This window comes from Ascidiella aspersa, chromosome 5, assembly GCF_963924565.1.
Source record: "Ascidiella aspersa chromosome 5, kaAscAspe10.2, whole genome shotgun sequence".
NCBI classification, from domain to species: Eukaryota; Metazoa; Chordata; class Ascidiacea; order Phlebobranchia; family Ascidiidae; genus Ascidiella; species Ascidiella aspersa.
The window spans coordinates 6,209,789-6,226,400 of NC_139451.1; positions in this window are offsets into that span (position 1 = coordinate 6,209,789).

Here is a 16,612-nt window from a genome sequence, read left to right on the forward strand (position 1 = left end):
AGAGGAGCGAGTCGATTTATAACCATTGCACCAATGCTTGCCACCTTCTGTTAGTACAAGCAACTTCATATTGAAGGATCTTCAATGCCATATCATTATTCAATGAAACATACACACACATATATGTGTACAACAATTGCGATCTAGCCCTTCTGAAGTGGTTGTTCGATCAACAATGACGGCTGGCGTAACATAGTACAGTATAGTCGCCAACCTATGGGTCGCAACCCCATGTTGGGTCGCCATCGCTAACTAAATTCTGCATACAAGTTAAACTAAATTGTGTTTTATATGTTAACTTTTTATCCATGTGTTAATTTAACTTTTTATGCGTTCAGTGTCATTCACCCTGACGAAGGCGGCTTGTATAGGTTGCCGAAACGTTGGTTAACAATTACAATTACCAGAGGAGCTGTTTTTGATTTATATTAACTTTTTATGTTGGTACAATTTGTATAGCCACAGTTCGACGGACTTGTAAATTTAAGCATAATCAATTTTTTTAGTCTAAGCATTACTTATTGGAAAATAACAAACTATCGTTGCATGGAAATGCTAAATTCATTTTATTTAAATTGGGGTCGGTTAATAAAAAGGTTGCAGACCACTGAGACCTCAACACACTAAACAACCCTGTTGATCCATTAAGGATATTCATGCAAGCCACAGTTGTTGTACACGTATCGCCGACTGGGTACAATCCCCTGAAATACATCCATTGATTTTAGTCAGAAGTGAAAGTAAAACAATTTTCTTGCCGGAACGAAATAAATTTCCTGCTGAAACGCTTGAACATTTTTAGAGATGACATCACGAAGTAACGTCATAACGTGACGTTTAAAACTAGCAATCTTAGGAATCCTGAGGTTATCGTTCGATGTAGTGAACGAATATGCAACTGAACTCTTAGTTTAAATACATTCAACGAATGGTGGAATGGCCTGGTGATAGAACAACATGACCTGGTAAAAAACGAAGATGTTTTACCTGTATAACGTACAAGAAAACATCTTTTACAGAATACCGTCAGTTTTTTTCGATCCGTTAGGGCATTCACCACTCATTTTATTGCTACAACAAAGTTAATTAATTATGCCCTTTGACTAGCACAGCTTTCTTGCCATTTTATTTAAAATACAATAAAATAGTAAATATGCAATATACAGCAAACACCATAATAACTGTATATGGCTAGCGTGTGCCTAATAGTAAATATACGTTTAACATATAGCTTAACAGTTTTGCAAACAAGTCAATTTAAAATAACTTAAGTCCAAGTCAAGTCTTTTCGAATAAACAACAAGCCAAATCCCAGTACAAGTCATTGGTCACCCAAGTCAAGGCCAAGTGAAGTCATAATTGGACCATTGTCATAAAAAGAAAACGTTATCTGATAAACTCGTCCGAAAATGAACAACACATCGAGTAAAAGATAACATGAACGCAACGTATAGCAATCAAATTGTTATTTGTGCACAATTTAACATAAATAACCAATGTTTATAAACAAATGCTTAAAGTCATTAGTCATTGACTTAAGTCATTGCAACACAGTCGCTTACTACTAGTGGTGCGTTTGCCACAGGTTGAAAGCATTGTTTTAATCCACTACGAGTAGTAAAGAGCTTTTCTCTGTTTTAAAGCACTTTACTGCCACATTGCGGTTAAACAGGTTTTCTACATTATCCGCTTGATGACCTGAAGAGTTAGTAAGATAAAAAACAGTCCCAAATCACCAACTTGCGCCAATGCTTGCTCAATCTGTTAGTACAAGCAACCTCATAGAAGGGGATCCACAGTACCATATCATTTATTCAGTGAAACATTCACACATATGTGTGTTATTAACTGAGATCTAGCCCTTCGAAGCAATGTCCTTTGAAGCAAGTATTGGCGCATGGTTGTTTCTCGACTCGTTCCCTTCTGAGCCTGCATAGCTCAGTTGGTAGAGCGACGGTCCCGGCTTGACCGGAGGGTGAGTTCGAACCTCACTGTAGGCTAGTTGTTTTTCTGGCTTGCTCTGCTTGCATCATAGATCAACAGATTCGGTGAGTCTGCGATGGCTTTCGGTGTACTATCTTTTAGGATCTGTTAATTGTGTCTGTCCTGAATTGCTAGCTGTGCTAGAATATTTTAAACTGCTATACTGATCAGGAATTAAGGTCGACATTTGTCCTGCAAGAGTCAAGGTGAATTCTATTATCAGATATTCAGTGCAACAATAATTTGACATAAATTTCACTTGTGTGGTTCATGAGTCACACGACGCGATATGCTATAGTTTGCAGGGCGCCTTTGTTCATTTAAGGGGGTTTATGGTTTCTTGTAATTACTTCGCAGAATCATAATTTTTTTATGAACTACAGCATAAAGCGCGATATATTTGTTTTCTATGCAAATTGTCATCATACACCGACTGAATTGGCGCCAAATCTTTAGCAAAGAGTATGTACATTTTTTGCTGACCACTGAGAAATTTTAAAAGACCGCAACTATTCTGATATACGTCGCAGAAATATCCACAGCTGTAGTACAGCAATATTTTACAAGACTGTTGGATAAATGTTAGAGACCTGCTGTTGTCGAACAATTGACGTCATAATAAAACGCAAGATGATTTTTTGCGAATCATTTTCACATGTTAAACCTAAATGTTTCTTATATTATTTTATCAAATTTGTTCTTCTGGTGTGTTTTTGTAAATAAAAAGGCGGTACTGATCTTAGAGACCTAAACTAAGTTTATGAAAATGTTAAACGTAAAAAAAAGCATCCTAAACATCTTCTGTGAAATAGTTATCTCGTTTACCACTTTAAAATGTTATTGTAAATATTGTTTAACACGTTTAACATTCTTTGTCTTGTAAATGGCCGTATTTGTCTAATTCTAAAAAGGGTAATCAGGTGGCACTATGGAAGGGCAAATTGTATTGAAACTTGACAAGATTTCGCATTGCCGGTTTGACCTGATGAAGCACGGTTGTGCGAAAGCTTGCCAAAAATCATTACAATTTGTCGTTATATAGTGCCACTAATTAACCCACTCAAATTACACTGTTTTACAACAAAAATTTTTTTTTCTTTCTTGCACAAACTTTGAGAAGTGTTTTAAGGTAAGTTTGGCGAGCTAATTCCAAATCTGTTGTCAGACTTTATCTATCACAACAAGTATTGGCGGAATTCGTATATGCCATTTTTGAACAATGGTAGATAGTTGACCTTCCTCCCAGAGTTCCAGTACGGCAATTCGAGTGGGAATGCAATGGCCAATAAGCTATATTCTCACTACAATGCAAGGCAATACCCTGGTAGAAAATTTATTACAATAAGCCTACAATATGATAAATAATTATTTATTGAGAAATGCGATGCTTTTTAGAGAACGTTAAAGGAATTTATCCAAGGCCTTTCACGCGTCAAAAGCAAGTCATACCACAACCATTGACACCATAAGACTTTTGTTATTGGCTCCTCTCAATAATGAATAGCCGTTTTGGGGCGAACAGCTTTGCAAAAAAACACAGGGAATTAGGTTAAGGGCATTTTAACCGCATTACCCCAATCCCTGGCGAGTCAAAACAGCAAACTATTGCCCTTCATGTTGGTATAACCGCTTAGCTTTCGCCTGCCACTTTATCAGTATTTCAAGCGCGCTCAGGTTTTCTTTCGTCTTTTTTCGTGCAAAGATTCAATCAGGCTTAGAGCCGGGCATTCCGGGTAATTCGTCACCATGATAGAAAATTGGGTTTAATCCGTACCGCCAGGTTGCGATCGAATTTGCCTGTTAATCACCCTGACGCCTCGGATTATTACCTTGTCTTTGGCTAAACAACTGGGCTTGAATTTTGCCTTTAAACGTTAGGTTTAATTTATTGAGGAAAAAATGGAGCTTATAGACAGCGTAAGCGCGGGATACCAGACACTATTTGTCTTTAAGAGGAACTACCGGAGATTTTTTAACTGTTTTTAAACCTACTTTTGGCCTAAAGCCAATATGGGTAACGTTCTTTGTACATGTCGAATGATATCTTTTTATTTTATTAGCAAGTATTTGTAACGTACAAAAATGCTAGACCTACTTGTATTAATATGGACTTTGATATTCATTCTAGCTCCGACTAAAACCTTCTTCTACGTCAAATTACAACTTCTAGCCACTATGCTCCAAACTTTTGATTTAGTTTTATTTTATTCAACCGTTATCAGTTTTAATTATAAGGTCTGAGTTTCAAGCTTATTTGTGTATATTGTCCAAAAAACATTTCAACAATCAAAGTCATAAACATAATATGTTCTATTAGTAAACATGTTTGGGCCTTTTTTAATAGAAAAGCTATACCAAAAATCTGTACGCGCCACCATTTTTACCGAACAACAGAATAAATGACATGTGTGATCAAATTAATACACTTTCAAAATCCTCATACCTTTATGTTTCAGGAATTTTGTTTCTAAAAATATTAAACCTACGCAAAAAAAAGTTTATATCGACAGTTATTTGGGTACGGATCTGTAATGTAGCTTGATAATAAATTGCTAAGCCAAAATGGTCGAGTCAATCGACAGCATCTAGATTAAGACGTCTTGATACGAGCTAGTGTCATCTAGAAGATGATCCATTTTGGCTTTGCAATTTATTATTAAGCAACACAGTTATTACTTTGTTGAAATAAGTATGACAAAGAACGATTAAACGTGATTTTCGCATAGAGACGTAAAATTCGAAAACATACTAACTATAAAATAGAAGCAAACTCACCGCTAAATAAAATGTTGAACTGAATTTTTAATATTGGTAATTCCATTGACCCTCTTTGCAAAACAGATTCAACCTGAACTATTGCTATATTTACGGTCAGATACTTTAAAGAGATTAAAAACGATACTGACAAGGCCTTGTAAAATAAGATCTGTTTTAACATTAAGTGTTTGACCTTAATAACTAGACTATACTGCTGTCAAAAAAATTACGGAAAAGGAGCATTAAAGACTTGACATGAACCCAAACATTACACCTAGCTCTAGTTTGTTTGGAGTAATTCGTTTGTGGTTTGGTTTGACGTGAAACACACGCATGTAGCTTAACCACTTCTACCATTGAGGTTGAGAGGAGTGGTTAAAATATGGGTTGCGGCATATATTTGGCTTTACACAATCCCACACACGCTTTCATATCAACTGTTTACACCTACAACAAGTGAACCAGATCAAACGCTATGTTGTTAGTTTTTATAGTTTACTTCTAGGGCAGTGATTTTTAACCTTTTTTCTTTCGTGGCCCATTTACGTTGCGAAAAAATTATGTGACCAATAAATTTTCATGAAAGAAAAAACTGTAAAATAGGTTTAGAACAAAACACAGCAGAATATATTTCAAAGCATATTATTTATTCAACCGTGCATTAGTGAGACACTTGCGGCTGAACAATAAGTTTACATTCCTTTTTAAGTCCTCTCCAAGCCATTATTCCTGTAAAATTAAATAATATTAATGACAAAAATGAAACTAAATCTAGCTTTTTTGAATTGGTCTGTGGCCCACCTCAAAAACAATGTCCTGATGGCCCACCAGTGATCCGTGGTTGAGAACCGCTGTTCTAGGGTATTGCCTAGCATATAAGCTTTTAAACCTCTAACAAACAAACCAGGCTATAACCTTTATTTATTGCCTTTGTACGATTTTAGGTAAAATTGAGATGATGCAATGAAAAAAGGCGCACGTTTTCTGAAACACCTGATATTTGTTTGTGTTGGTTTCAAAATCTATGTGTGAGCAACATGTTGATGTATTTTAATAAAACCATTTTAATAAATTTCACTTTTTTGGTTGTCCTAAAATACATAACACGGTAATTTCCTGTATATTTGTTTTATCAACACATTTTTCCTTTCATTTTTCTCTAAAATGGGATTTTTTTTAAGGAATCCAAAACATTTTGGAATCTCCACTAGCGAGTATATAAAACAAGTAACTTAAATTAATAGTTTTAAAATCAGAGTAAAATACAGGATCATAGGTTAGATTAGCCTGTAACTCGGGAATTTAACTTTGAGTTCTGCTTATTATACCATTTTGGATGAAAGGGTCAATCTAATATGAAATATTTTGCAGCATGTTACCATCCATCTGTCATATGTTTACGAATAACGTCAAAACAGTGACAAAAAGCAGTTGAATATATACGATCAGACTTTAGGAAAACTAGTTTGGGCGACTCTGAAATGCGACTATTAGCATCCAGTTTTGCTGGCTATAGCTTCTCCACTATACCTTTACGCTTTTGCGTAATTTAATTTTTGAAAGATTTGATAAAAACGCCAACTTTGATCCAATCTTCCACAGGTGCAATAACACCCACACGAAAATGCGATTTAGCAGCGATAAAGTGGAAATAATTTACTTAAAGGTTTGTGAAGCAATAACATTGAGTGTATTTGCTACGTATAGTCCAAAAACACAAAATTATTAATTGGTTTTATAAAATGTTTAACTTTAAGAATTTTGTCAACACTTGAACAAAAACTTGTGCAAATCGTTAATAAAAGTAGGAAAATGAATATGTTGTCTATTCAAGTTTTTAAGAAGCAGTTATGCCGTTATACCAATAAAGTAGTTTTATATCTTGTCTTTGTCTTGTGGTTAATTTTAAATCTTATATCCAGTTGAATAATTACATCGTGAATTTAATTCAACTGATGCATTAAATATTTATAGGATTAGAAATTTTTCTTAAACGCGTGTAAATAACCAAAATCGGCGTTATTTTAAATTCCATTTAGCAAAAAACAAATTTATACGCAAAGTTTACAAAATAGCTAATAAATGTTTTTTTTTTAACAATAAACATTTTGAGTATTGTTTGTGTGGATAAACTTAAAAAAATGGTGGATGAAAATGTAAACCGTATTTATAAAAAAATATTGTTATAATGCTGAATAGGAAATATCTAAAAGAGTTTTATGAATAATTAATTGTAGGATTAAAACGTCTCTCATAAACGCGTATAATCACCCAAATCGGCGTATTTTTTTTTGTATTTCGTAAATTCAGTTAAGCAAAAGATCAAATCGTAAAATTTACAAAATGATTAGTAAAAGTTTTTTTTAATGAATCGAAATTTAGTTTAACAAAAATCAAATTTGTTTTTTTAAATGGTGGATATATGAAAATATACTGAATACGAAAATGTGAAAGAACTAAATATCCAAAAATACTTGCTGGAATGCTGATTAAGAAAATCCAAAGAAGTTTTATGAATAATTGTAGGATTAGAACTTTTCTCACAAAACGCTTGTAAATCATCAAAATCGCCCTTTTCCAGAAAGTGTGTTCTAAGCCGGTCCGCCACCCAAGTCGCCCACCAAAGCACATCGACATTGTAACAACGCTAATCCAAATCGACTCATTACTCGGGCGTCAATATTCGCTCGCTTAAGTCGCCTGTTTACTAAGTATAGCCCGATCACCACAACACAGACCAGGATTACGGCGATATAATCGGCGGGCCACAGCTGCCCAAAACCCGGCCGATTCCAAACTTCAAGCCGATCCTGATGTGATGTAAACCCGCTGATCTCGAAGTACGTGCAACCGCAAGTCTTTTTTGTGGCGGCCATGACAGAACGCTGTATGTGTTTAACCTTAGGCACACGCCTAATACTCCGTCGAAATTACGCCCGCGCTTAGGCGAAAATGAGGAATTTTGTACGATTTGCAAACATCAATCTGAGCCTTTGTGTTGTATACGCGCCGATGTTATAGAAGGTGCACCGATTATTTTACCATTTGTACGTGTGTTGTTCTTTTCAGTCTTTCTTTCCCACTCACGTAAATTAAATCGCTCTTCAACTTCTGCATCTCACCTTTCACGTTTCATTTCTTATATTATCACGTTTTCAGCTGGCAACAAATAATTGCGTTTTCCACTTTATAACGCCTACTATTGTTGTAGTTATTATTTGTCTGTATTGAATACAGTTTAAAAACACTTGGTGCAGCGTTTAACATCCGACAGGCCGTTAGGTAAAGGCTCTGCAAGTTGGTGTAACAATAATACCTCGCGCTTAGGCGAAAATGAAGAATTTTGTACGATTTGCAAACAACAATCCGAACCTTGTGTGTCGTACGCGCTAAAGTTAGACTGCGTGCAACCGCAAGTCTTTGCTGTGGCTTGGATAACAGAACGCCGTCGATTTTAGCATATACCAAGTGCTTCCCAACCTTTTATGGCTTACGGGGCCCCTAGAAATAGTAAACAGATTGCAAAACCCCGACTAGTATTTTCGTTTTTAATTCAATAAAATGTCACAAATAATGAAACTGAAACATTACAAATCAACTCGAAGCTGTGTAGGAAAAAACTTACCAAGCGCTTACCAACAGAGAAAAAGTCAGATTCTTAAAGCTTCCCCAATGCCTCGCGACACTCTTGAATATTGGAAATAGCACCCCGGTTGGGAAACACTACCTGGCCAAGCCACAAACCTTTGTATGTGCAACTGCGAGCTTTTTTGTGGGTGCCATAACAGAACGCTGTATTTGTTTAACCTTAGGCACCCGCCTAATACTCCGCTGAAATTACGCGCGCTTAGGCGAAACTGAGAATTTTTTTACAATTTGTCATGAAAAAAAAAAAAAAAATTTTTTTTGATGTTAACAACCGCTGGCCTTTGTTGTGGTTGGGGAGGTCAACACACTGACGGTCAGGGATGTCCGATATAATATTGGATCTGTGCCGATTCTTGATGGAAAAAGGTAGTATCGCTATACTTGACCGATATTAGGGTGGTATGTGTGCTGATCCAATATCAAACTAATATAGAAATTTCAGCCATGACATTCAGTTAAACGATTCTACCTTGAAAGTTGCTTTATCAAAAAAATAACAGATTAACAACTGTATAGCTAACTGAACTTCTTAAAACTAAAGCAAATTTGGGCGTACCGACTTGATAATAGGGCTTTTGAACGTTTTAAACTAATCAATTTGCTCGTTTGAGCAGAGTAATGACGTCATTTGATATCAGATCGGTTTGCGATTTTCCCCCAAAATTTTGTTCCCTCCCAACGAGTATCTGTAGCGGAGTAAAATGTAATATTGGACATCTTAACTGACGGTTTACGCCAATGGGTACAATAATACATGTTAAGTCCTTTTAAAATAAATAACAAAATTTAATGAAAAATATCCTTTAAAGAAAACCCAATATTTATACTTCAATCTTTTGTCCAAAAAAAGTCTTAAGTCAAGTCAAGGCATTATGCCCGAAAGGCATAGGCCAAGTCAAGCCGCTTTGCCCAAATAACTTAAGTCAAGTCTTTTAAAAACAGCGACTTAAGTTAGATCATTGTCATACGCCACGTCACAGTCATAGATTTGAGTTATAGCAGCACTGTGCAACCCTGAAGATAGCTTGTTGCCTATAGCCTAGCATTTCCACAGCTGTAGCTATGAATATAATCCTTGCTCAGATCAAAGCAACAACTTCAGTTTGTTTGTTCTTTTTAGCAACGCCCTATAAGACTTCACTTTCCCGGTGGGCCTGTTTACATGTGTCAGTGTGGCGGCTAATCCATACACAGAAGAAATCGACATGTTTGAAAGCTAATTGATGCTTCTGAATCACATTGTAGCGATTAAATCGAGGAATTTTAAAATGCCACCCACTGTTGAAATCTGCTGTTGGCGTGTTGCTTGAGTTTAAGGTGCGTTTTGTAGACTGGTATGTGACTAGGGACAATATATATTTAAATCACAGTGAAGGTTTTCTCTTATAAGCAAATCAAGACCTTGGTTTTAAGCTTTCCAAACTCACATAATGTTTGGTTTTAAGTAATATGTTAACAATATTTTTAAGGCAGAAACTAAGTAGTCGTTTTTTAACTGCGACTAAAACTGTTTTGTTGGTTGTACATCTTTTACTTGACTTGATTTGACTTAAGTTCGGACAAAGAGATACTTTACTTGACTTAAGTTTTTTTTGGCCAAATGTCTTAAATTGAATTAGGTGTTTCGGGCCAAATAACTTGACTTGACTAAAGTCAATTTGAAAAAAGACTTAAATTTACTTAATGCATTTAATCTAACTTGTAATTGATAAAAAAATCACAAAAGGCAAAAAAGTTTTAAAACCACTTTAGTTAAAACATGAATACTGCAGGTACCCCGCCTCACAAACGGCCTCATTGGTTCTACTTGAAAACTGCAAGCACATTGAAAGGTTACTTATTTATGACGTCACGTTCAGATGTAAGTTTGGGACGTCAGGTCTGAAAAAACTTGCATGCCGCCCACATCAAAATTCCTCGATCCCCGCTATACCTATGTAATCAGCTTTACTGGACCAGAACAGAGTTTGTGTTTGTATCTAGGCATTCGATTGATTTTCAAATGACTTGACTTGACTTAAATATTTTGGTAAAATGATTTTGGTTGAAATTAGGTGTTTTAATTAAGCATTTTTTCGTTAAATTTGGGAATTTACCCTAATTTCTGCACTTAAAATAGTTTGCTTGCCGTATAATGCGTTTTAGAAATTTTAGTTTAGTTATTGCTAATCGGACGAGTTTACCAAATTTTAAAAGTTTACCGTGTAATATTTATGACAAGGGCTTGACTTGCTTTCATTATGACTTTGACTGGGACTTGAGTCATTTCAAAATGGCTTGTTTACAACACTGTAAAAGGCAACGCAAAACGCAACTTTTGCAATACTTCTTTTAAGCACTTTTTTTTTTAAGCGTACTAATTTACGATGTCTACTACGTTATAGGCGTTAAACAAAGGGAAAGTTGGAAGGTAACAATACGACACACGCCCTGTAATTATTGCGTCATAATGGGTTGACGGTAATATATTTCCTCGCCGCTAATGTGGCTTTGAGGGTCCAATTTTCACTGGAATGAGGTCATAAAGCAATAAACAAGGGCTTTTGTGACGCGTGTCTTTTCTAAAATGAACAAATTATTGCGTCATAAAAAAGTAATGAAGGCCGATTGTCCGTCATTAGACGAGAGATTATTTACAGCCTTAGATCTATGTTTGAAAGCAATTTGCAAGAAAACCACATCCACTGTGTAATTAAATTGCTAAAAATAAACTTCCAGTTTAGGATGTCTCAACCAGGCGTGGAAGAACTGTTTCAAGGGGGGTGCGGGGATGCCAAATCAGACACAGAAAATATATTACTGCAATTCATTTATTTACTTAGTAAAAAGTAAAACCAACAGTTTGGTATTGTGTTACTGTGTTATAACCTACTTGTATAAAAATAAATTTACAATAGTATTGTTATCTAAAGCAATTTTAGAACCTGGTATGACCGGAGGTCGTGAGTTCGAACCTCACCGCAGGCTAGTTGTTTTTATAACCTGACTTTGATCAACAGATTTGGTGAGACTGCCATGGTCTACTATTCTACAATTGGTGGCGAGAATTTATTGGTGTTTTGAAAGGGGATCAGCAAGAAGAAAGGTCAAGAAGCGCTCTTCAAAATACACTATATGATGTTCAACGCCGGATCCAGGATTTTTGTTTGTCGGGAGGCATGAGTTTTACGGGAATCACGTGACAAGATTACGTCATGATGTGACGTCATAAAACATTTATTTTTTTAAAACACTTGTTTTGTCTTGCAGCTAGTCCAGTCTAATCGCACATGGCCTGATTGCCATTTTCTCCCTTTTTTATATTACACTTTTGTACTTAAGAACCTCTTTTCAGGTTAACAAACATATAAGTGTTAAAAACACACACCTTTTTATTTCAAATTCTGTCAAAAGGTTGCTCGTCGGCGTATTTTTGTATGCTTTATATTCGTTTTAAACCTGACACCTGACGTTATCAGGACATATCTGGTCCTAATGTTGCAGACGACTTACTTAATGACTGTTTGTTTTTTATTCCGAGTTGTAAAGAAAAATATGCGTGTGATTAATGACTTGGAGTTCATATCTACTTTTTACAGCTAAATTTAAAAAAAAAAAAAAAACAGTTTTTTTAAGGTGCATTTCGATGTCGTGTCTCACACTTCTATTTTTATTATTGGTAATATTGTTACAAAGATTTATCCTTTTAAAAGGTGCGCGACTGAAAATACAAATAACTTACCTCAGTTAAAATAGGAAGTGGCTATTGATCCAGCTCGCTCGTGTGACGCATACACCCATTAGTGGTTTGGCATTGAGTTCGGGTATTCCGCCCAGCATTCATAGAGTTCTTATCACATTACATCACTTTTTTGGTTAAAAATGGGTGAGCGTTTGGGTTCAGGTGGTGTTAGGGATAATGGGAAAAACCCAGACTTTTCGAGATTTGCATTATTTGATGTCTTTATTCCGAATCCATTTGACTTATTAGGTTAGCCGGTTAGGCATACATGTATTTTCGTGAATATGCTTTGAATTACTCTGTTATCCGGGTAAATAACCTCTTTGATTAAAATTATAGTTATTGGATAAAACTTAATAAAAAAATAAAAAAATTGAAATAAATAAAAACGTTTTTTTACAATTGGGTTTACAATAGTTTGCCGATTTGTTTCAATGTTGTATGAAAAAAGAATGGCAACTTATAGATTTATGAAAAACAATCAGTATCTATATGATTTACTGCAAATATGTACAGCGTGAATCAGATCAAATTATTTTTAAAAAAACGTGATAAAACGTGATAAAACTTTAAGCATCCGGTTTACCACTTTACATGTCGATTTACGCTGATTTTCTAACAAGGCGATTTTAATCAGAAATCATTTAAAATTGCCGGATCATTTGTAGATAGCTATCGCCCCTATTCATTTCTAGCGGCTTGTTCGTTTCATAATGACCTTGGAAGACAAGCATCTATTTTTTTCCTCGTAGACCTTTGCGCTTAACTATTTGACTTTAGAAGCCAAAGGATCCAGGAAGAACGCATTAATATTGCATTTCAAAGCGTTCCAAATTAAACCGATGCTATTGGCGTGAATTGATAGCGCGGCTATTTGGCAAACGCCTTAATAGCTGTCAAATTTACTGAATTAAACCTATTTAGGAGTCGCACTGAGCGCCAGGAATACAGGTCTATTGCCTCAGATGGGCGATGTATTATTTATGGGCTTGTGTTTTACAATTAATCGTAGAGAGATATTCCGCATTTGGGGACGATGTATGTTAAGATTGGACGCGACAATATACGAAGACTTCAACCCACGATAAATAAGCAACCATTTCGAGCGAATTTAAATTCTTCGCTTGTTTGTAAATTCAAGTCGTCCAAACGTAAATCATCAGACTTCGACATTTTCCAATTGCGCCGAATCGAAATAAAATGTGGGCGCGAAAAACTCCCGCCTTTTTCCGCGACGAACGCATTGCCATCAGACAAACAACAAACGCACAAAGAAATTTAATTAATTTTGGATTAAAACTTGTATTTAAATGTTGTGCAGAAAACTTTAAGCTTATCTGCCGTACCTGTTCCTATCGACTAAACATCAAGATAAAAAAGTCAAAAGAAAGATCAAAGCAGAAAATGTAGGATCTGTGTTCGCAGAATTAAATTTCCTGTTCCAATAGCAGATGTCATTTTACTGGAATTCGAAAGTTCACCTAATTTTTTTTTTTTTTTTTTGTTATTAAGTTTTATGATTTTTAGAAATGCAAAATTTTGCGATTCGTTTTCTAGACATTAACCGATATAATTAGTCGTTGGAATTACGTAGCTTGTTATTTAACTGTCCAACACTAGAGAATAGGCAAAATTTATTTTCTTAATTTATTTAGTTTGTGCTTCAAATGTGAGTAAGCTTCTCATTTTTTTAAAGGTTATTTTAACATTCCATCATCTTTTAAAACCTCTCAGAAATACATCTGGAAATAGTCTATGTAAATTTGCATTTACCATTTATTGTTCCTAAATCCGTTCCTAATTCCATTCAAAGCTGTTCCAAAATCGCAAATGCTGTTCCGATAACATGTACTGCACAAAATTTAAGCGGGAACATTTAGCGTCTATCTATTTTACTCGCCATAGTTGTGCTCATGTGTTTTTTTGCCACAGCGCTATGCTAATTATAGTATTAGGAATGTCCGAAAAATCGAAGCGCAGCTGATACCCAACGTCAAGTGGTAGTACCTGTACTTGTCCGATACTATATGTTGGTATTGGTGCCGATTCGATACCAAAATAATATAGCAACTTTTGCCATTATTTTCGACCAAACTATCAGACAATTTCGTAAAAATAGTAGGTAAAAAAATGAAAGTACCACACTTCTCACACTATGGCAAATTTGGGCTTAATACCCCGTAAATAAATAAAATACCTTTGAACGTATAATTTGATCTGTTTTGTTTGTCTGAGCAAATTCATGACGTCATTTAAAATCGGATCGATCCATTTTGTCCGAAATATCGGGTACCGGTGTCCCAATAAGTATCAGACATTTTATAAAAAAAAAAAAAAGGCAAAAATCCTAGTTTGAAATTTGGAGTATTATGGCTGGAGGTTACAGTAAGACGTAGCAAGAATATCAAAGTCATAAAGAAGTAGGTGGCATTTTAAACGTTTCGAATAACATTTCATTCTTTTTCAAAATCAATAATGTTAATAACTACATCTAAAAAATGCTACCGGCTTTGATATTCTTACTACATGTTTAAAATATTTTGTAAAATTGTCTGTGGGCCAAAATTAAGGGTTAAACAGGCCGGGTCCGTCTCAAGGGCCGTGATTTACCTAACCCTGCTTTATACCAAAGAAACTTACCACCTGGGGCTTATTGTTAACCCCTTGTTAGAGGACGATGGGTCAAACTGCACCCAGCTCTTCTAATATAGGGCCCCAGTTTTTTGAACGCGTACTTTCGTGAATGCCTATGAATAAATGTGAGGTGACGTTGATTTTGTCTTACAATTTCCGTATCGCATAGCTGACAATTGCTTTTATCAAAGACGCTTCAAACCATGTAAAGGGATACCCGTAATTTCTCGATAAAAAATCTATTTCCAGTAATGGACGAAACGAAGTGTTTTCAATCGTAATTTGTCGAGCACTTGTGCTTTAAGTGGACCTTTCAAGTTGGTTAAACCTTGTGTTCCACTTTAGCCTTGCAAAACACGTGTTACGTAAAAGGCTTTTCCGGGATCAAATTCTAAGGAGAAATAGTAACTAGTTTATACAACGTAAAAAAACAAATTGCCTTAGATTTAGAAAAATAAAACGGTAAATAAATATTGTTTTGCGACTTTAAAAATCCGGAATAAAATTATTTTGTTGAACTATATAGATATAGGATTTGCTGGTGTAACATATCTAGACGCAGTGTTGTGATGACTTAAGTCATAGACTTAAATTAAGTGCACTTAAGTCACTGTTTTTAAATGACCCGACTTGACTTAAGTATTTTTTGATAAATGACTTGACTTCGATTTTAGTCATTTTTGGCATTCAATTATCTCAAGTTTTTCACAATAAACATTTCAATTGCTGTATATTGCGTTGTTTGTTAGGTTTAGTTGAGTGTTTACTCATATTGGGACGAGTTTACCGATTTTAATAGTTTAACAGTTTACTTTTACGTCAATGACATCACTTGAAATTAACTTCCTTTTATAATGACTTGACTGGAACTTGACTTGGGAAACCGACGATTTCGACTTGGACTTGAGTTAGTTTTCAAATGACTTGACTTGGACTCAATAACTTAAAAAGACTTAGTAACTACAATGTGTAGCCGTAACACTAAAAATGGTACAGTATTTTGCTATAAAAAAAACGAATCAATAAACAAATTTACTATTTTCTTTAGATAAAATAAAAGGTGATAGAATAAGATTATATAAACAAAGAACAAAAAGACTAGTGTGAATTATCGTAAAATTAAGTGAAAAACACTTCCTAATGTCGTTTTATTAATATCATTCCAATGCGTCTGCGCAAAAAATTAAAGTTGAAGTGTAGAAAATAAAGGTGAAATTATTTAAACATGTATTGAACACATTGTTACTTGTGTAACGGAAAAACTTGTGCTGAAAACATAAAAAAAAACTTTTTTTATTGGCATCAGTTTATTGGGAATATTTTGGTAAAAAAGATTTCTGTTAGTCTTATCAAAAGAAACACCAAATAAAAACACAGGCAAAATATTCACATGTAAACGTGCAGCAATAAATACACAATTGCATATGTAACAACGTAAGCTTGTTAAATTACCTTATCTTGAACATTTTATAGGGCAACAGAAAACAAACGTGAAATTATTTAAACATGTATCAAACACACTGTTACTCGTTAAAGGGAAATATTGGTGCAGGACACCTAACATAATATTTTATCAGCATCAGTTAATGCGAAATATATTGGCAAGAAAGTAATTTCTGTTAATCGTATCAAAACAAACACCACACAAAACGTGCAATAATAAATGCACAATTACATATGTAACAAAGTAAACCTTGTTAAATTCCCTTATGCTGAACATGCTTGTCAGAATGTTAACTGTGGCAACGTATTGAAGCCTTGAAGGCAAATTAGATTGCTAGCAGCACGCTTGCTGTCATTGAGACATTCCCAATCGGCGTTAGATTTCAATCAATTCGAATTGGGCCATTTGGCGTGCTCAGCACTGCG